Below are 21630 nucleotides of genomic sequence, written 5' to 3'. Positions count from 1 at the left end.
GGAGGAAAACCGCTGGGTGCCTGTGCCCGTTGATGCCCCTCACGCTATGAGTCTCTTCAGACAGAAAAGGGATCTTGGAACTACAGCCGCCACTGTTACTGCCATCTCATTGGCAGCTGTTGGAGCTACCACCGCGGCATTAGCCATGAGTCATACTGTGCAGACTGCTCAGACCCTGAATAATCTTTTAGCCAATGTAGCTCATGCTTAGATGTACAAAAAGGAATTAATGGTCAACTAAAAGGAGGCTTGATGGTGTTCAATCAGAGGATTGACCTCGTGCAGGAACAAATTGATACCCTATGGCAAATGGCTCAACCGGGCTGTCAATGAAAGTATGCTGGACTTTGTGTCACTAGCATACAACATGAGAATTTTTCCTGTGCTGCAAATCTGTCTAAACAATTGTCTAGCTATATTTTAGGTAATTGGACTGGAGAATTCGATACTACGATGGAGCAGCTGAGAGTGGCCATTATCACAGTAAATTCTACCAGAGTGGACGCAGGACCAGCCACAGGATTATCAACATGGATTGCTGCAGCCATGAATCATCTGAAGGAATGGGCGGGCATGGGAGCATTAGCAGGCCTACTAGTGTTGTTCTTGGTTTGCCTGTGGTATATATGCAAGATTAGAGTCTCACAACGGCGTAATGCAGCCATGATCATTCAGGCCTTTTCAGTCATTGAAGCAGGACAGCCTCCCCAAGCATGGTTGGCTACCATAAAAAGCTAAAATGTTATGCTCAGGATGAGAGGCTAAGCACTGCACTCAGGGTCAGCCGCTTTCGACCCAGAGAAGAGCAAGTCTCATTGCATGCGGGTTGATGCCCCAGGTCCCGCCTCTGAGAAAAAGGTATCTGACGGATCTGATGCTCTTTGGGTGGATGACACCTTAAATGAACATCGGTACAAAGTTCCAATTTAATATCAAAGATCAGACCTCTACTCTTGCCTGATGTGTCTAAAACAAAAAGGGGGAGCTGTAGAGAGCTGCATAATGCCGCACCTTAAAGATGGAGCTGGTTTCTGCCTTCCACCTTCCCGATGGTGAGTGCTCTCTGTCACAAACAACTCCACATTTGGCTAAGGCTGAGGATCTGGCTTGCTTCCATGTATGTGGACCTATCTGCATTGCCCACGTGGCATGCTGGGGTTGGCTACCCAGAGGCTATTTAAGCTGTGGGCTGGCTTTCCCCAGGGTCCAATGATTGTTCAAGGTTCCTGAATAAACTGCATTGAAAAAATAAAAAAAGTGGAGGAAAACATGGAGTTAGTCAATTTACATGGAGCACGTCTCACCCCTGGGGGCAATGGTCTCCTGAACCTACTCAGACCACGGACACCACCACTGCTAGTTCTAGAACTGATGCAGGATGTTCCAACGAGGGGGTTAAGGCTTCTCATAATATTTCCTATAAGTCCACACCTGTTTGTTTATAACCCCCATTTTTATCCATTGTTAGCGAGATAGGGCCAAGTAATTGTGGTAATGATACTTGCTTTTTGGCCCAATGCCGGAATGCTAGTGAATTTAGGTATGCCCTGGTTACTCGCATGCCTCGCTGGGTGTCTGTGCCCATTGATGCCCCTCATGCTAGGACTCTCTTCAGACAGAAAAGGGATCTTGGAATTACAGCTGCCATTGTTACTGCCATCTCATTGGCGGCTGTTGGAGCTACCACCGGGGCATTAGCCATGAGTCATACTATGTAGACTGCTCAGACCCTAAATAATCTTTTACCAATGTAGCTCATGCTTAGATGTACAAAAATGAATTAATGCTCAACTAAAAGGAGTCTTGATGGTGTTCAATCAGAGGATTGACCTCATGCAGGAGCAAATTGATACCCTATGGCAAATCGCTCAACTTGTCTGTCAATGGAAGTATGCTGGACTTTGTGTCACTAGCATACAATATGAGAATATTTCCAGTGCTGCAAATCTGTCTAAACAATTGTCTAGCTATATTTTAGGTAATTGGACTCAAGAATTTGATACTACGATGGAGTAGCTGAGAGTGGCCATTGTTACGGCAAATTCTACCAGAGTGGACGCAGGACTACCACAGGATTATCATCATGGATTGCTGCAGCCATGAATCATCTGAAGGAATGGGCGGGCATGGGAGTGTTAGCAGGCCTTCTGGTGTTGGTCACCTTGGTTTGCCTGTGGTATATATGCAAGATTAGTGTCTCACAACAGTGTAATGCAGCCATGACCATTCAGGCCTTTACAGCCATTGAAGCAAGACATTCTCCCCAAGCATGGTTGGATACCATAAAAAGCTAAAATGTTATGCTCAGGATGCAAGGCTAAGCACTGCACTCAGGGTCAGCCGCTTTGGACCCAGAGAAGAGCATGTCTGATTGCATGTGGGTTGATGCCCCAGGTCCTGCCTCTGAGAAAAGGGTATCGGTCGGGTCAGATGCTCTTTGGGTGGATGACACCTAAATGAACATCAGTACAAAGTCCCAATTTATTTCTAATATCAGAGATCAGACCTCTACTCTTGCCTGATGCGTCTAAAACAAAAAGGGGGAACTGTAGAGAGCTGCGTAATGCCGCACCTTAAAGATGGAGCTGGTTTCCGCCTTCCATCTTCTGGATGGTGAGTGCTCTCTGTCACAAACAACTCCATATTTGGCTAAGGTTGAGGATCTGGCTTGCTTCCGTGAATGTGGACCTATCTGCATTGCAGACGAGGCACACTGGGGTTGGCTACCCAGAGGCTATTTAAGCTGTGGGCTTTCCCCAGGGTCAGAAGATTGTTCAAGTTTCCTGAATAAACTGCATTGAGAAGAACAAAAAAAAAATCAGAAAGAAGGAGAGGAGGACCTCCCCTATCAGTGGATTTGGGGAGAGGCATGCATGCAGAAAGGGGGGGAGGGTGGGACAGGGAGGGGAAGAGGGAGGGGCTTATGGGGGAATACAAAAGGAATAAAGTGTAATTAATAAAAGTTAAAAAAAAATAAAAAAGAAAGAAAGACACACACGGTATACACTCACTCATATAGACATATTATATAGGATAAACCTACTAAAATCTGTATACCTAAAGAAACTAATCAAGAGGGAGGCCACTGACTAAAATGCTCAATCCCCATCCCAAAAGGCAAAGAGGATGGACATCAGAAGAAGAAGAAAACAGGAAACAAGTTAGGAACCTGCCACAGAGGGCCTCTTAAAGGCTCTGTCCTACAGACTATCAAACAGACGCTGAGACTTATGGCCGAATGTTAGGCAGAGTGTGTGGAATCTTATGAAAGAAGTGGGAAATAGTAAGATCTGGAGAGGACAGGAACTCCACAAGGACAACAACAGAACCAAAAAATTTGAACACAGGGGTCTTTCCAGAGACTCATATTCCAACCAATATCATGCATGGAGATATCCTAGAACCCCTGCACAGATGTAGCCCATGGCAGGTCAGTGTCCAAGTGGGCTACATAGTAATGGGAAGAGAGAGGACTGTCACTGACACAAACTGATTGGCCTGCTCTTTGATCACCTCCCCCTGAGGGTGGAGCAGCCATACTAGGCCACAGAAGAAGACAATGCAGCCACTCTTGATTCGATCTGATAGACTAGGATCAGAAGGAAGGAGAGGGGGACCTCCCCCATCAGTGGACTTGGGGAGGGGCATGGATGAAGAGAGCTAACACCCAGATTATATAAAGAACTCAAGAAGTTAAACAGAAACAATTCAAGTAATCCAATTTAAAAAGTAGGGTACAAACCACTTTGGAAGTCAATCTGGCGCTTTCTCAGACAATTAGGAATAGTGCTTCCTCAAGACCAAGCTATACCACTGCTAAGTATATACCCAAAATTTGCTCAAGTACACAACAGAGATATTTGCTCAACCATGTTTATAGCAGCTTTATTTGTAATAGCCAGAACCTGGAAACAACCTAGATGTCCATCAACAGAGGAATGTATACAGAAATTGTGGCATTTTTACACAATGGAATACTACTCAGCAATCAAAAAGGAGGAAATCATGAAATTTGTAGGCAAATGGTGGGATCTAGAAAAGATCATTCTGAGTGAAATATCCCAGAAGGAAAAAGACAAACACAGTATATACTCGCTTATATAGACCTATAAGATATGATAATCATAATGAAATCTATACACCTATAAAAGATAATCAAGAGAGCGGACACGGGGTAAGATGATCAATCCTCATTTAGAAAGACAAATGGGATGTGCATTGAACGTATGACAGGAGTCTACCACAGAAGGCATCTGAAAGACTCTACCTAGCAGTGTTTCAAAGCAGATACTAAGACTCATAACCAAACCTTCAGCAGAGTACAGGGAATCATATGAAATAAGGGGAGTTAGTATGATGTGGAAAGGATAGGACCTCCACAAGGACCAAATATATCTGGGCACAGGGTCTTTTCTGAGACTGACACTCAACCAAGGACCATGTATGGATATAACCTAGAACCTCTGCTCAGATGTAGCCCATGGTAGCTCAGTGACCAATTGGTTTCCCATAGTAAGGGGAACAAGGACTATTTCTAACAGGAACTCAATGGCTGGCTCTTTGACCTCCCCCCTCCCCAAGGAAGGAACAGTCTTGTTAGGCCACAGAGGAGCACTTTGCAGCCAGTCCTGAAGATACCTGATAAAACAGGGTCAGATGAAAGGGGAGGAGGTCCCCCCCATCAGTGGACTTGGAAAGGGGCAGTGTGGAGATAAGGGAGGGAGGGTGGGATGAGGGGGGAAGAAGGAGTGGGATACAGCTGGGATATAGAGTTAATAAAATGTAACTAATAAGAAAAAAGTAAAATAAAATAAAATAAAAAGGTAGGGTACAGAGCTATACAGAGAATTCTCGATAGAGGAATATGGAATGGCAGAGAAACACTTAAAGAAGTGCTCAACATCCTTAGTTATCAGGGAAATGCAAATCAAACTATCCTGAAATTTGACCTTACACCAATCAGAATGGCTAAGATCAAAAACTCAAGTGACAACACATACTGGAGATGTGGAGAAATTGGAACCCTCCTCCATTGCTGGTGGGAATGTAAACTTTTTATGAAGCATCTCCTGCCTCAGTATTTTGTAAACATTGGTCTCCAACACCTTCTCATTGGTTTTAATAAAGAGTGTACTAGCTTATAGGAAAGGCAAAAGAGGAAGGCAGGACTTTCTGCAGTAACAAGGACACTAAAAAGAATTCTCAGCACAGGAGTAGCCAGCTGGGGATGCCAGGAGACACGGAGGAAGTTGGACTTATAAAACTGAGGAGTGGTAATGAGCCACGTGGCAGAACACAGATTAATTAAATAAGTTAACATAGATTATAAGTGCTAATTTGGAAAAACAGTAAGCTTAGGCCCAAAGTCATTATAAAGAAATATGTCTTTATGCCATTATTCAGAGCTGGGTGGGGAATAGAAAGGTCATAAGGTTTTAGAAAATGAATGTCACACAAATGGGATATCTATATCATGCTTTCCCCAGGACTGAGGATCCACTCACGAAGAGGGGATGGAAAGTTTGCAAACATCATCCATAATCTTGAATAGTCAGTGAGCCTGTTAATTTTTATTATTGAATGAATATGTCATGGTTTGTTTATATAGTCTTCTATTGATAGAAATTTGAATTATTTTTAGCCATCTAAAGAAGATAAACAAGAAAGAGGACCTGGGGTAAGATGATTAATCCTCATGTAGAAAGACAAATGGGATGAACATTGGAAATAGGAGAAAACAAGTAACAGGACAGGAGCCTACCACAGAGGGCCCCTGAAAGACTGTATCAAAACAATGTATCAAAACAGATACTGTGACTCATAACCAAACCTTGGGCAGAGTGCAGGGAATCATATGAAAGAAGGGAGAGTTAGCATGACCTGGAAAGGACAGGAGTTCCACAAGGACCAAGTATATCTGGGCCCAGGGGTCTTTTATGAGACTGTTTCTCCAACCAAGGACCATGAATGGATATAACCTAGAACCCCTGCTCAGATATAGTCCATCACAGCTCAGAATCCAAGTGGGATCCTTAGTTAGGGGAACAGGGACTGTCTCAGACATGAACTCAATGGCTGGCTATATGACCCTCCCTACCCCCGCCGAGGGAGGAGCATCCTTGCTAGGCCACAGAAGAGTATATTTTATCCAGCCCTGAAGAGATCTGATAAGCTAGGATCAGATGGAAGGGGAGGAGGACCTCCCCCATCAGTGGACTTAGAGAGGGGCAGGAATGAGATGAGGGAGGGAGGGTGGGATTGCGAGGGAATGAGGGAGGGGGCTACAGCTTGGATACAAAGTAAATAAACTGTAATTAATATAAACAATAATAAAGAAGAAAAGAAGAAAAAAAGAAAGATTATTGAAAAGCCTTACAAATTTCTTGTGGATTTTAAGTTTCTCATTTTTAAGCTCTTTGATGTAAATAGTTATCTCCTCATATTGTCTTTTCCTTTGCTTCATATATTTTAATTGAAATTGAGGAACCAGGGAAAAGCAAAGGAAAAGGTCAATCTGTTTCCCAAAAGAGTTTACCACATTCTATAGCCCAACTGAACACTTTGTTACCAAATACTGGAGGTAGCACCATATTACTCTTAAATCTGACCTTTACAATAAATATGAACGTTTCCTTATCTTATACTCCAAGTGTATATCCCTTTAAGGTTATACTTTCTTAATTTCTATGAAATTTTACTTTTTTATGAGCAGGCATTAGTTTGGTTGTCAGAAAAGCAATAAGGATTTTTTCTTTTCAGTATGAATGAGACTCTGGGAACATGTGTCTTCTCTTTGAGAATCACCATCGTGAAATAATATAGTGATATCAAATACTATATACACAGTAGAGACAGTGTTTTGTATAAGTACAAAGAAGTTTACATAACAGAAAAAGTCTTGAACTGCCTGATGTTCAGAATGCAGAATGATGTATTAACCAGATCCCTCCTCTCCACAAGTTTAAAATATAGCTAGGTAAAATGAACATAACAAGGAAAGTACAAAAAGCAGATATTTTTAAACATAAGCCTCATTATATCTTTTGTCAGTTGAAATTAGACAATCAGATGTGCAGATGAATGAAGATCCAAGTGCTTTCTCACCAGACATTTAACTGCTACATGTTGTATGAAGTTCAGATTTGTCTTTTCAGTGGTTATTGGGCCTCACTGTGTGTCCTTTGTTGGCCTGGTATGTTTTTACTACTGATCTAAGAATCCTTACTTACCCCTATAGGCTGCACTGCTGTAGCTTCCTAGCCCTGCCACTCCCATTGAACTCTGTAGATCTTGTGCCCTGAACATGAATTTTTCTAACTTTGAAATTTATGACAGATTAATCCCACTGGAAGTCTGCTAAAATCCACCTTCTTTCAGTGAAGAAAACATTACATATCAGCAGCAGCCTTTCAGAGGCATGTATTGTACTTCAGTGATTTACACTGCTATTTTAAATGGTAAGGATTGGAGACCTTTACAAATGGATGTTTTGGTTAGGGTTATTTAAGGACTAAACAGAATTTCCAGTGACAACATGCAGACAACCACTTCTGCTTATTGCTTGTCCTGTCTTTAGTATTTACCCTCAGGGTGGAGATCCCAAGGTAGAAAATCATGAACAGCAATTTTTTAGCTGCTGTTGGCACACAGCTGAGACTTGACTATGGATCCAGGATGTTTCATGCTTAGAAAAGCTATTGCAGCAGCAGGGTGATCTCATTAAAATCATAATAAGCTAAACTAATCAACACCACATCCTTGAAAAGCTGCAAAGCGGCAGGAACTGAGAAATTGCTGGTAGGCAGAGATCCTTTTTCATGTGGTACAAAAAAGATTTACGTCCCCCCACTTGGGTGTCTGAATGCATGTGTTTTGCCTAATCACATAACTTACTTCCTTGGCACTGATATGCATTAATCAGTCCTGCTACATTAAAAACTCAGCATTACCCAGCAGTTTTTTTTTTTTAATCTTTATTCTTTGACCCAAAGAAATACTTAGCGCCAGCTTTAAGGGCCTCCAAGCTCACACACCTCTGCATCCAAACTTGGCCTCAGTATTCCTTAGATGACAGGTCCAAAATAAAACCTTTTTATTTTTATTTTTGTCAGTGACTGGGTAAATAGAGGTTCCCATGTTCAAGTCTCTTCTTTGATCCAAACCTTCCACCTCTGTTTGCTCTCTCAAAAGTTTTAAATGTTCACCTAAAGGAATTTTCTCCTCAACCTACTTAACTTTGTCTTCTGCCTATACATATGTTCCAGTATCCTTCCAGACTCAGGTGTTTCTTACATCCATGAAGCGCCAAAGCAACTACCTACAGGTGTTCCAGTCCTACCTCACAGACTTCTTCAAGCTGCACCTGAATTTTTGCTTCCCAACCATGGATGTTCTCACAGACCCTGGACAGCATCAAAACACCCTGTTCTTCCTGGACTTGGCCAGCATTTCAGCCTTTTGACTTTCCTACAGCGCCCCCAGTGTCAGCAGGAAGTAGCAAAAACTGAGTCTCCTCCCTTCATTCACTTTTTGTTAACAAAAGGCTGCAATGGTCTAGCCCAGAAAAAGTACCTCCAGGTTCTCCCAGTATTCTTAAGTCCCTATTTGCTGTAGTGCATAGCTGGCACACTCCATCCTCTACCCTGAACTTTCCAGGGCAAGGGCTTCCCCTCCTCCTCACCATGTAATCTGGACATTTTGGAGCTTTTACTTTTTTCCTTTCTCTCTCTTATCCGTTTGCATGGTGTCCAAGAGCTGCTTCCAATGAACGTACATTTATATACTTTAACTTGTAATCCAAACTCTTCATTGTTTTTTCAATTATAGAAAAAGAAGAATGTTAGTATTTATGCAGCCTGCTTCTGGGTTTCCTAGTAACCTATGGTGTCATCATGTGTCCCCAGTGAGGTAGATGCACCTGGCAGGTTCAGTTCAGCTGGGCAGGAGTTATATATTGAACCTTGCCTCTTACTTCTTTCTCTTACTCTTGTGCTCTCTTGCTTTCTCCCCTTTCTCTGTTGGGGCTCACCTCCCTTTCCCCCACCATGTCTCTTTTATTCCTTTTCCTCTCCATCTCTCTACCTCCATCCAATAAATCTCTTTCATCTGAAAGAAAAAAAGAAATACTTACAAATTTTTATGAAGTGGTGTAAGTAATTGTATATTTGTTCCATTCATGATAGTTGCAAACTGGAAAACACAGAAAGGGTCATTAATAGTAGGACAGATAAATAACCCAGTAATCAGACTTAATGATTTTCGACTTTACACACAATATGGTTAGATTTCACTATCAACTGCTGAGTGAAAAAGAAAGCCAAATGCATGTAAGAAAGTACATACAGTTTGATTCTGTTTACATAAGGCATACAAACAGGAGCATAATAAATATTTATGGCTCAAAAGTGGCTTGAAAAGGAAACCTGATATTGGTGGTTGTTATAAGGGGGATATGTAAGGAGATTTTTGAAATTTTTTTTATTTATTTTTATTTTTTTTTTAACTTTTTAACTTTTTTTTAACTTTTTTTTAATTTTTTTATCAGTTACATTTTATTAACTCTGTATCCCAGCTGTGTCCCGATCCCTCATTCCCTCCCAGTCCCTCCCCCCCTCCCTCATCTCCACCGTGCCCCTTTCCAAGTCCACTGATAGGGGGACCTCCTCCCCATTCATCTGATCCTGTTTTATCAGGTATCTTCAGGACTGGCTGCAAAGCCCTCCTCTGTGGCCTAACAGGACTGCTCCTCCCTTCGGGGGTGGGGAGACTAAAGAGCCAGTCATTGAGTTCCTGTTAGAAATAGTCCCTGTTCCCCTCATTTTGGGAAACCAATTGGTTACTGAGCTACCACAGGCTACATCTGAGTGGAGGTTCTAGGTTATATCCATACATGGTCCTTGGTTGAATGTCAGTCTCAGAAAAGACCCTGTGCCCAGATATATTTGGTCCTTGTGGAGCTCCTATCCTTTCCCCATCAGACTAACTCCCCTTCTTTCTTATGATTCCCTGTACTCTGCCAAAGGTTTGGTCATGAGTCTTTGCTTTGAAAACACTGCTAGTTAGAGTCTTTCAGATGCGCTCAGTAGACTCCTGTCATACGTTCAATGCACATCCCATCTGTCTTTCTAAACGAGGATTGATCATCTTACCCCATGTCCGCTCAATTGATTATCTTTTTTAGGTGTATAGATTTCATTATGTTTATCCTATCTTATAGGTCTATATAAGTGAGTATATCCCATGTTTGTCTTTCTCCTTCTGGGATATTTCACTCAGAATGATCTTTTCTAGATCTCACCATTTGCCTGCAAATTTCATGATTTCCTCTTCTGTGATTGCTGAGTAATATTCCATTGTATAAAAATACCACAATTTCTGTACCCATTCCACCGTTGATGGACATCTGCGTTGTTTCCAGGTTCTGGCTATTATAAATAGAGCTGCTATAAACATGGTTGAGCAAGTGTCCTTTTTGTATACTTGAACAAACTTTGGGTATATACCTAGCAGTGGTATAGCTGGGTCTGGAGGAAGCACTATTCCTATTTGTCTTAGGAAGCGCCAGATAGCTTTGCAGAGTGGTTGTACCAGTTTACATTCCCAGCAGCAGTGGAGGAGGGTTCCCCTTTCTCCACAACCTCTCCAGCATGTGTTATCGCTTGAGTTTTTCATCTTGGCAATTCTGATGGGTGTAAGGTGATATTTCAGGGTCGTTTTGATTTGCATTTCCCTGATGGCTAATGAGGATGAGCATTTCTTTAAGTGTTTTTCTGCCATTCGATATTCCTCTGTCGAGAATTCTCTGTTTAGCTCTGTTCCCCATTTTTTAATTGGATTACTTGGATTGCTGCTTTTCAGCTTCTTAGTTCTTTGTATATACTGGATATTAGTCCTCTGTCAGGAAAAGGGTTAGTGAAGATTCTTTCCCAATCTGTAGGCAGTCGTTTTGTTTTGATGACGGTATCCTTTGCTTTACAGAAACTTTTCAGTTTCATGAGGCCCCATTTATTGATTGTTGCTCTTAGAGCCTGTGCTGTTGGTGTTCTGTTCAGGAAGTTGTCTCCTGTGCCAATGAGTTCTAGGCTGTTCCCCACTTTTTTTTCCAATTGATTTAGGGTATCTGGTTTTATGTTGAGGTCCTTGATCCACTTTGACTTTAGTTTTGTGCAGGGTGATAAATATGGATCTATTTTCATTTTTCTGCATGTAGACATCCAGTTGGTCCAGCACCATTTGTTGAAGATGCTGTCTTTTTTCCATTGAATGCAATTGGCTTCTTTGTCGAATATCGAGTATTCATAGGTGTGTGGATTTATTTCTGGGTCTTCTATATAGTTCCATTGATCCTCCTTTCTGTTTCTATGCCAATACCATGCAGTTTTTATTACTGTTGCCCTGTAGCACAGCTTGAGATCAGGAATGGAGATACCTCCAGATGATCTGTTGTCGTACAGGATCGTTTTGGAGATTCTGGGTTTTTTGTTTCTTGATATGAAGCTGAGAATCTTTTTTTCAAGGTCTGTAAAGAATTGAGTTGGTATTTTGATGGGAATTGCATTGAATCTGTAGACTGCTTTTGGCAGTATGGCCATTTTCGCAATGTTAATCCTACCAATCCATGAGCACGGGAGATCTTTCCACCTTCTGATACCTTCTTCGATTTCTTTCTTCAGAGACTTGAAGTTTTTCTCAAACAGGTCTTTCACTTGCTTGGTTAGAGTCACACCAAGGTACTTTATGTTATTAGTGGCTATTGTGAAGGGTGTTGTTTCCCTAATTTCTTTCTCAGCCGTTTTTTCTTTGGTATATAGGAGGGCTTCTGATTTTTTTGAGTTGATTTTGTATCCTGCCACTTTGCTGAAGGTGTTTATCAGCTGAAGGAGTTCTCTGGTTGAATTTTTGGGGTCGCTCATGTATACTATCATATCATCTGCAAATAGTGACACTTTGACCTCTTCCTTTCCGATTTGTATCCCCTTGATCTCCTTTAGTTGTCTTATTGCTCTGGCTAGGACTTCAAGTACTATGTTGAAGAGATATGGGGACAATGGACAGCCTTGTCTTGTCCCTGATTTCAGTGGGATTGATTTAAGTTTCTCTCCATTGAGTTTGATGTTAGCTATAGGCTTGCTATATATTGCCTTTACTATGTTTAGGTATGTGCCTTGTATCCCTGATCTCTCCAAGACTTTAAACATGAATGGGTGTTGGACTTTGTCAAATGCTTTTTCGGCATCTAAGGAGATGATCATGTGGTTTTTCTCCTTCAGTTTGTTTATGTAGTGGATTACATTGATGGATTTCCGTATGTTGAACCACCCTTGCATGCCTGGGATGAAGCCTACTTAGTCATGGTGGATGATATCTTTGATGTGTTCTTGGATTCGGTTTGCAAGTATTTTATTGAGTATTTTTGCGTCAATGTTCATAAGAGAGATAGGCCTGAAGTTCTCTTTTTTTGTTGGGTCTTTGTGTGGTTTAGGTATTAAGGTGACTGTGGCTTCATAGAATGAGTTTGGTAGTGTTCCTTCTGTTTCTATTTTGTGGAATAGCTTGAGGAGAATTGGAGTTAGCACTTCTTTGAAGGTCTTGTAGAATTCTGCGCTGAAGCCATCTGGTCCAGGGCTTTTTTTGGAGGGGAGAATGTTAATGACTGCTTCAATTTCCTTGGGAGATATAGGGATATTCAGTCTTTCTACCTGATCTTGACTTAGTTTTGGTAGATGGAATCTTTCAAGAAAATTATCCATTTCATTTAGATTTTCAAATTTTGTGGCATATAGGCTTTTGTAGTATGACCTAATATTTGTTTGGATTTCCTCAGTGTCTGTGTTTATGTCCCCATTTTCATTTCTGATTTTGCTGATCTGGATAGTTTCTCTCTGCTTTTTAGTTAGTTTGGCTAAGGGTTTGTCTATCTTGTTGATTTTCTCAAAGAACCAGCTTTTTGTTTCATTGATTCTTTGGATAGTTTTGTTTCTAGTTGATTGATTTCAGCCCTTAGTTTGATTATTTCCAGCCGTCTGCTCCTCTTGGGTATATCTGCTTCTTTTTTTTTTTTAGGGTTTTCAGTTGGGCCATTAAGTTGTTTGTATGTGATGTTACAAATTTCTTCTTGCAGGCATTTAGTGCTATAAATTTTCCTCTGAGCACTGCTTTCAATGTGTCCCATAAATTTGGGTATGTTGTGCCTTCCTTTTCATTGAATTCTAGGAAGTCTTTAATTTCTTTCTTTATTTCTTCCTTAACCCAGCTGTCATTGAGTAGTAAGTTGTTCAGTTTCCATGTGCGTGTCGGCTTTTTGTTGTTTCTGTTGTTGTTGAGGTCGAGCTTTAGTCCATGGTGGTCAGATAGTATACAAGGGATTATTTCAATCCTTTTGTATCTGTTGAGGCTTGCTTTGTGACCCACTATATGGTCTATTTTGGAAAGGGTTCCATGCGGTGCTGAAAAGAAGGTGTACTCTTTTGAGTTTGGGTGAAATGATCTGTAGACGTCTATTAAGTCCATTTGATTTAGGGATTCTATGAGTGCTTTTATTTCCCTATTTGGTGTCTGTCTAGTTAATCTGTCCCTTGGTGAGAGTGGAGTGTTGAAGTCTCCCACTATTAAGGTATTAGGATCAATGTATGATTTAAGCTTTAATAATGTTTCATTTACGAATGTCGGTGCTCTTGTATTTGGGGCATAGATATTCAAGATTATGATGTCCTCTTGGTGGATTTTTCCTTTGATGAGAATATAGTGGCCCTCCTTATCTTTTTTTATTAACTTGGGTTGAAAGTCTATTTTATTAGATATTAGGATGGCTACTCCAGCTTGTTTTCTGGAACCATTTGCTTGAAAAACATTTTTCCAGCCCTTTACTCTGAGGTAGTGTTTGTCTTTGTTGCATAGGTGTGTTTCTTAGGTGCAACAGAATGTTGGATCCTGTTTCCTTAACCATTCTGTTAGCCTGTGTCTTTTTATTGGTGAGTTGAGTCCATTGATATTGATAGATAATAGTGACCAATGCATGTTAGTTCCTTTTGTAATGGAGTCGATGATCTAACCCTGTCATTGCTTGTTTTCTTTTCATTTTTGTTGGGACATTATCTGTATGCCCTGTTTTCTTGGGTGAATTTGTTTTCATTGGATTGGAGTTTTCCTTCTAGTATCTTCTGTAGGGATGGTTTGCTGTGTAGATATTGTGTAAATTTAGTTTTGTCATGGAATATTTTGTTTTCTCCGTCTATGTTGATTGAAAGCTTTGCAGGGTATAGTAGTCTGGGTTGACATTTGTGATCTCGAGTCTCCATGATACTTGCCCAGGCCCTTCTGGCTTCATAGTTTCTGATGAGAAGTCCGGTGTGATTCTGATAGGTCTACCTTCATATGTTACTTGGCCTTTTTCCCTTGCTGCTTTTAATATCTTTTCTTTGTTCTGTAGATTTAGTGTTTTGACTATGATGTGACGTGATGTGTTTCTTTTCTGGTCTAGTCTATTTGGAGTTCTGTAGGCCTCTTGTATATTTATGGACATCTCTTTCTTTAAGTTGGGAAAATTTTCTTCTATGATTTTCTTGAAAATATTTTCTGGACCTTGGAGTCTGGAGTCTTCTTTTTCGTGAATTCCTATTATTCTTAGATTTTGTCTTTTCATAGCATCCTTGATTTCTTGGATATTTTGTGATTGGCACTTTTCTGATTTTACTTTTTCTTTGAGAGAAGTATCCATTTCTGCAAGTGTGTCTTCAGCTCCAGAGATTCTCTCTTCCATCTCTTGTATTCTGTTGGTGATGCTTACTTTTGTGGTTCCTGATCTTTTCTCCAAGTTCTCCAGCTTAAGGGTTTTCTCATTTTGTGTTTTCTTTATTGATTCTAATTCTGTTTTCATGCCTTGCACCATTTCTTTCATGTGTTTGAATTTGGATTCCTGTCTCTCTACGATGGCCTCTATTTCTTTTTTCATTTCCTTCTTATATGCCACTAATTTTTCCTCTACTTGTGTATCTATTTGTTTGGCTATGTTTGCCTGTGTTTCTTTAAGGATATTGTCTATTTCTTCTTTCTTTGCCTCCAATTGACTGCCCATCTCTTTGAAAGACTTGTTCATTTCCTCCTCATGAGCCTCAAATAATTGGGCAAGCATGGCTTTAAAATCATTTTCCTGTGCTTCTGCTGAATTGGTGTATCCATCGATTTTGGGGTTTGCTGGTGAAGTCATGATGTCCTGATTTATGTTGGAAGTGTTCTTTCGCCTACCCCTGGCCATTGGCTTATCTGAAACCTTCCCTGTTTGTTTTTGGATTCTGCAGATCAGACTGGTGCTGTCTCTCTCTGGTGTCTGGAGAGTTCTTCAGGAAGCTGAGAACTCTCGGCGTGTGCTGAGGACTAGCTGTACCTGTGGGAGGAAAGTACGCAGGCGCAAACGGGGCAAATGCAAGCGTGTGTGCGCGCGTGTGTGTGTCTGTGTGTGTAAGTGTTCGTGGATGAGTTTCTGGAGGGACAGAGTGATGGCTAATGTTGAACCCTTGAGTGTGTGGGAGCTGCACTGTATATGTCGCAGGCGCTAATGATGATCGCAGCGCAATTTCTGGCATTAACTGTCTTAGCTCTTCAATCAGGCCCACAGGGCAGGAACTTCAATGTCCCTAATGCCCCTCTGTTTCCCAAAGTGGGTATGTGGGTGGGAGGGGGGTTCAATGCCTGGCTTCTGATTTAGAAGGACCCAGGATCTGGGGAACTGCAGATTCTCAGGGGTGCACTCACTTACAGGCAGGTCTCTTGGCAGAGATCTTGGTATCGGGGCTCTCTGCTCTCTGGTTTGGCCCTGCTTCTTTGATGTGTTCCGCCAGTTCTGTGCTGCTGTCACTGCCAGGTTCTGAGGTCTTGCTGCAGCTGGAGATTTCAGGGTGGTCACTTCAGCAGGGATGGGGTAACCAGGCTCTCTGTTCTCTGGTTTGGCCCTGGTTAGTCTTAAACTGGAGGGCTGTGGTGCCCCGCCAGTTCAGTGCTGCTCTGCTGCCACGTCCCGCTGTAACTGGAGACTGGGTTGATAGTCCCAATGCTTTCTGGGAAGTCCTGGGATCTCTTCGTTGTGCTCTCCAAGCTTGGGAGGCCCAGTGCATAGTGTGTCCAAGTTGTATGACGTTTCTGCCTGGTTTTGGTGAGTATATAGCGTATTCTCTGTCACTGTGGGATTGGGCGGGCCATACTGTCAGTGCTGGCGATCCTGTGGAACTAGTATGGTGTCTAGCAGATTCGCGCCCTGGGAGGATGGTGCAGCCGCTGTGCGAATCTGGGACTCCGGGGCACATACTGCTGGCTTTTTGTCTGCTGCTCAAGTGCTTGGGGCTCCCTCTCAGCGGCTGTATACCCCAGGCAGTTAGGTCTGCGCTGAGAAAGATGAGTCCGCTGTGCCGCTGTGCTGAGGAGGAAGGAGGTCTGGGGGAAGGGAGTGCTGCAAGAACAAAGATCGTTTCTCTCCTTCCCCAAGCAAGTCTCAGGGTGACCGGAGGCCAAAGTTTTTACCTCCTGAGATGTTCTCTGGTGTTCAGAAAGCCTCGCTGTGGTTTTCCTGGGTTGGGGGTCCTTCCATTCTCCAACTCAGAAGATCAGGTATCCCACCACTCAGAAACTGTGTGTGCTAGTCGCCATCTTGGCTCCGCCCCTCATGCTTCACGAGATTTTTGAAATTAAATCACACTTTAAGTTTTTACATGGATTATAGTTTCATAAGTATGATCAGTTTAAGAAATCTCACAGAAGAATACATTTATGATAGAAGTTTTTTTTCCTTTTAAAAATTATTTATATTTTATAAATTACAGTTATTTCACTTTGTAATCCCACTGTAGCCTCCTCCCTCATCCCCTCTGAGTCACACCCTCCTTCCCTCATCCCCTCCCATGCCCCTCCCCAAGTCCACTGATAGGGGACATCCTCCTCCCCCTCACTCTGACCCTAGCCTAAAAGGTCTCATCAGGACTGTCTGCACTGTTTTTCTCTGTAGCCTGGTTAGGCTACTCCCCCATCAGGAGGAGGTGATCAAAGAGCCAGCCCCTGAGTTCATGTCAAAGACAGTTTCAGTTCCCATTACTAAGGAACCCAATTAGAGACTTAGATACCAAGGGCTACAACTGTGCAGGGGTTCTGAGGGTTCTAGGATTACTCCATGCACTGTCCTTTGTGGAGTATCAGTCTCAGAAAAGACCCCCGTGCCTAGATTTTTGGTTCTGTTCCTCTCCTTGTAGAGCTCCTGTCCTCTCCATGTCTTACTGTCTCCACCTTCTTTCATAAGATTCCCTGCACTCTGCACCAAATTTGGCTATGAGTCTCATCATTTGTTTTGATACACTGCTGGGTTGAGTTTTTCAGAGGACCCCTGTGGTAGGCTCCTGTACTGTTTCCTGATTTCTCCTTCATTCCATTTGTCTTTCTGAGTGAGGATTGATCATCTTACCCAGGGTTCTACTTCTTGCTTAGCTTCTTGGGTTGTATAGATTTTACGGTATTTATCCTATGTTTTATGTCTAATAACCACTTATAAGTGAATATATACTGTGTTTCTTTCTGCTTCTGAAATACCTCACTGAGGATGATCTTTTCTAGATCCCACTGTTTGCTTGCAAATTTCATGATTTCCTTGTTTTTAATTTCTGAGTAGTATTCCATTGTGTAAATGTACAATTTCTATATTCATTCCCCCATAGAGGGACATCTGGATTGTTTCCAGGTTCTGGCTATTACAAATAAAGGTGCTATGAACAAATGTCTTTTTGTGTACTTGAGCATATTTGGGATATATGCCTAGGAGTGCTATGGCTGGATCTTGAGGAAACACTATTCCTTATTGTCTGAGAAAGCTCCAAGTTGTTTTCCAAAGTGGTTGTACAAGTTTACATTCCCACCAGCAATGGAGGAGGGTTCCCCTTTTTCCACATCCTCTCCAGCATGTGTTGTCATTTGAAGTTTTGAGCTTAGCCATTCTGATGTGTGAAAGGTGAAATCTCAGGGTGGTTTTGATTTGCATTTCCCTGATGACTAAGGATGATGAGCATTTCTTTTTTTATTAATTTTTATTTTTATATTAATTACAATTAATTCATTTTTTATCCCAGCTGTGGCTCCCTCCCTCATTTCCTCCTAATCCTGTCCTTCCTCCCTCATCACCTCCCCATGTCCATTCTCCCAGTCCACTGATAGGGAAGGTTCTTCTGCCCTTCTATCTGACCCTAGTCTATTAGGTCACATCAGGACTGGCTGCATTGTCTTCTTCTGTGTCTTGGCAAGGATGCTCCCCCTTCAGGAGGAGGCCATCAAAGAGCCAGCCACTGAGTTCATATCAGAGACAGTCCCTGTTCCCCTTACAAGGGTAGCAACTTGGATACTGAGATGCCATGGGCTACAGCTGAGTATGGGTTCTAGGTTATCTCCATGCATGGCCCTTGTTTGGAATATCAGTCTCAGAAAAGACTCCTGTGCCCAGATTTTTTGGTTCTTTTGCTCTCCTTTTGGAGCTCCTCTCCTCTCCAAGTCTTACTATCTCCCCTTTCTTTCCTAAGATTCCCTGCACTCTGCCCAAAATTTGCCTATGAGTCTCATCATCTGCTTTGATACACTGCTGGGTAGAGTCTTACAGAGGCCTTCTGTGGTAGGCTCCTGTCCTATTTCTCCTTCTTCCAATATCCATGTCATTTTTCTTTCTGAGTGAGGATTTATCATCTTACCCTGGGTCCTCTTTCTTATTTAGCTTCTTTAGGTGTACAGATTTTACTGTGTTTATCCTATACTATATGTCTAATATCCACTTATGAGTGAGGATGTGTGTCTTTTTCTGCTTCTCAGATGCCTCACGCAGTACGGTCTTTTATAGTTCCCACCATTTGGCTGCAAAATTCATGATTTCTTCTTTTCTTTAATTTCCTCATTTCTGATTGCTGAGTAGTATTACATTGTCCAAAAGTACCACAATTTCTGTATCCATTCCTCATCTGAAGGACATCTGCTTTGTTTCCAGTTTCTTGTTATTACAAATAAAGGTACTATGAATATGGTTGAGCAAATGTCCTTTTGTGTACTTTAGGATCTTTTGGATATATACCTAGGAGTGGTATAGCTGGATCTTTAGGAAACTCTATTCCTAATTTTCTGAGAAAGTGCCAGATTGTTCTCCGAAGTAGTTGTACAAGTTTACATTCCCACCAGAAATGGGCGAGAGTTCCTCTTTCTCCACATACTCTCCAGCATGTGTTGTTACTTGAGGTTTTGATCTTAGTCATTCTGATGGGTATAAAGTCAAATCGTAGGATTGTTTTGATTTACATTTTCCTGATAGCTAAAGATGTTGAAAATTTCTTTAAGTGTTTCTCTGCTATTCTGTATTTCTCTACAGATAAATAAACCAGAATTGCCAAAAAGATCCTGTACAACAACAGATCATCTGGAGGTACCTCCATCCCTGATCTCAAGCTGTACTACAGAGCAATAGTCATAAAAACTGCATGGGATTGGCATAAAAACAGAAAGGTGGATCACTGGAATCTAATAGAAGACCCAGAAATAAACCCACACACCTACAGATACTTGATTTTTTAAAAAGAAAGCAAAACTATACTACGGAAAAAAGCACCATCCAACAAATGTTGCTGGTCTAACTGGATGTCTACATGTAGAAAATTGCAAATAGAGCCATATTTATCACCCTGCACAAAACTAAAGTCTAAGTGGATTAAAAACCTGAACATAAAACCAAACATACTAAATCCGTTAAAAGATAAAGTAGGGAAGAGCTTTGAACTCATTGGCACAGGAGACAAACTTCCTGAATAGAACACCAACAGCACAGGCTCTAAGAGCAACAATCAATAAATGGGACCTCATGAAACTGAAAAGCTTCTGTAAAGCAAAGGACACTGTTGTCATAACAAAACTACAGTTTACAGACTGAGAAAGGATTTTCACCAACCCTTTATCTGACAGAGGGCTAATATCCAGAATATATAAAGAACTAAAGAAGGTAAAAAGCAAGAAATCAAGTAATCCAATTTTAAAAATGGGGAACAGTTAAACATTTCTTTAAGTGTTTCTCTGCCATTCGATATTCCTCTATTGAGAATTCTCTGTTTAGCTCTGTACCCCATTTTTTAATTGGATCGTTCAATTTGTTGCTGTTTAAATTCTTGAGTGAAAAGTTCTGTAGATATCTGCTGAAAGTTATTTTTAAAAGCCCATTATGAGTTATTAAAAAATAAAAAATATATATTTTAGTTAAGTAATTTTATATTTTATTTGTATTTAAGTGTGTGTGTGTGTGCGCATGCATGTATGTGTGCACGTTTTCAACTTGCCCTCTCCTTCTACTCTGTGGGTTCAAGAGCTAGGGCAGAGGTCACCTGGCTTGGTGTCAAACACTTTTACATACTGAGACATTTCACGATGTCTATAATTGCTATATTTTCGAGACAAGCTGTCATTAGTATTGGCCTGGAGTGTGGAATAAAGGACATGAGCCACCACATCTAATAGAGCTAAAAATCTTAAAGTAACTCTTCTCTCCCTTCCCTCCCCACATATTTCTTATGGTGATGATTTTTTTCATTCTTAGGTTGAATTAATACTATTTGTTCTGGATGTGTGAATAGTATCTATCAATGAATCTAAATGGAACCCCAGAGAGCAAAGACAAAGACTGATGAGATTGGTAGTATAGGAAGCAATCTGGTGCTGTTCTTTACAGATGGCACTGAGATGAGTCAGAGAGGAACGGGAGAAGTAACCAAAAAAGTAGGAAGGTGTTGCATGAGAATGAAAATTTGGAGAAAGATGATTCAGAAACCTGGACTTTACTAGAGTCTCAGGTTTGGGAGGCAGCCAGGCTAGAGTCCTCTTTGTTTTGTGTCCACTGCTTAACACCTAGACATAGAAGATTTTAGTGCGCACCCACACCCACAAACAAACATACACACACAGACACACACACATGCAGATACAAACACACACACCATGCAGACAGGGGAAAGTCTTCAGTACTACATGATAGAAAAAATGGGAAAAAGGACTCAGAGATTCATAATTGTCTTAGGTCACCTGCACATTTTTAAAAAGATGAAATTTTTGGGAATATTGTGACAAGAATAATAAAAATACATTGAGTTAAGTTTTCTTTTAAAGACTAAAGAACTTTTTGACAATAATCTTAATAGTTTTGTACAGACATTAGCATTGGGAGGTCCCTTTACCCTAGTAGGGTACTCTGAATCTTACAAGGATCTTGTGAAAATGCACCTTACCATGGCTTGAATGTTTCTTCCCTCTAAAATTAGAGTTGTAATTTGTCATTATAATAATAGTATTAATATTATTAAATGCATTATTAAAAGGTAATACTTGGATCCACAAGGAGAGCAACAGAACGAAAATATCTGGGCACAGGGGTCTTTTCTGAGAGTGATACTCCAACCAAGGACCATTCATAGAGATAACCTAGAACCCCTGCACATATGTAGCCCATGGCAACTCAGTGTCCAAGTGGGATCCCTAGTAATGGGAACAGGGACTGTCTCTGACATGAAATCAGTGGCTGTATCCTTGATCACCTCCCACTTAGTGGGGAGCAGCCTTACCAGGCTATAGAGGAAGACAATGCAG

This window comes from Meriones unguiculatus (genome assembly GCF_030254825.1).
Source record: "Meriones unguiculatus strain TT.TT164.6M chromosome X unlocalized genomic scaffold, Bangor_MerUng_6.1 ChrX_unordered_Scaffold_31, whole genome shotgun sequence".
In the NCBI taxonomy this organism is placed as follows: Eukaryota; Metazoa; Chordata; class Mammalia; order Rodentia; family Muridae; genus Meriones; species Meriones unguiculatus.
Note: the sequence above shows the minus strand (reverse complement) of the source record.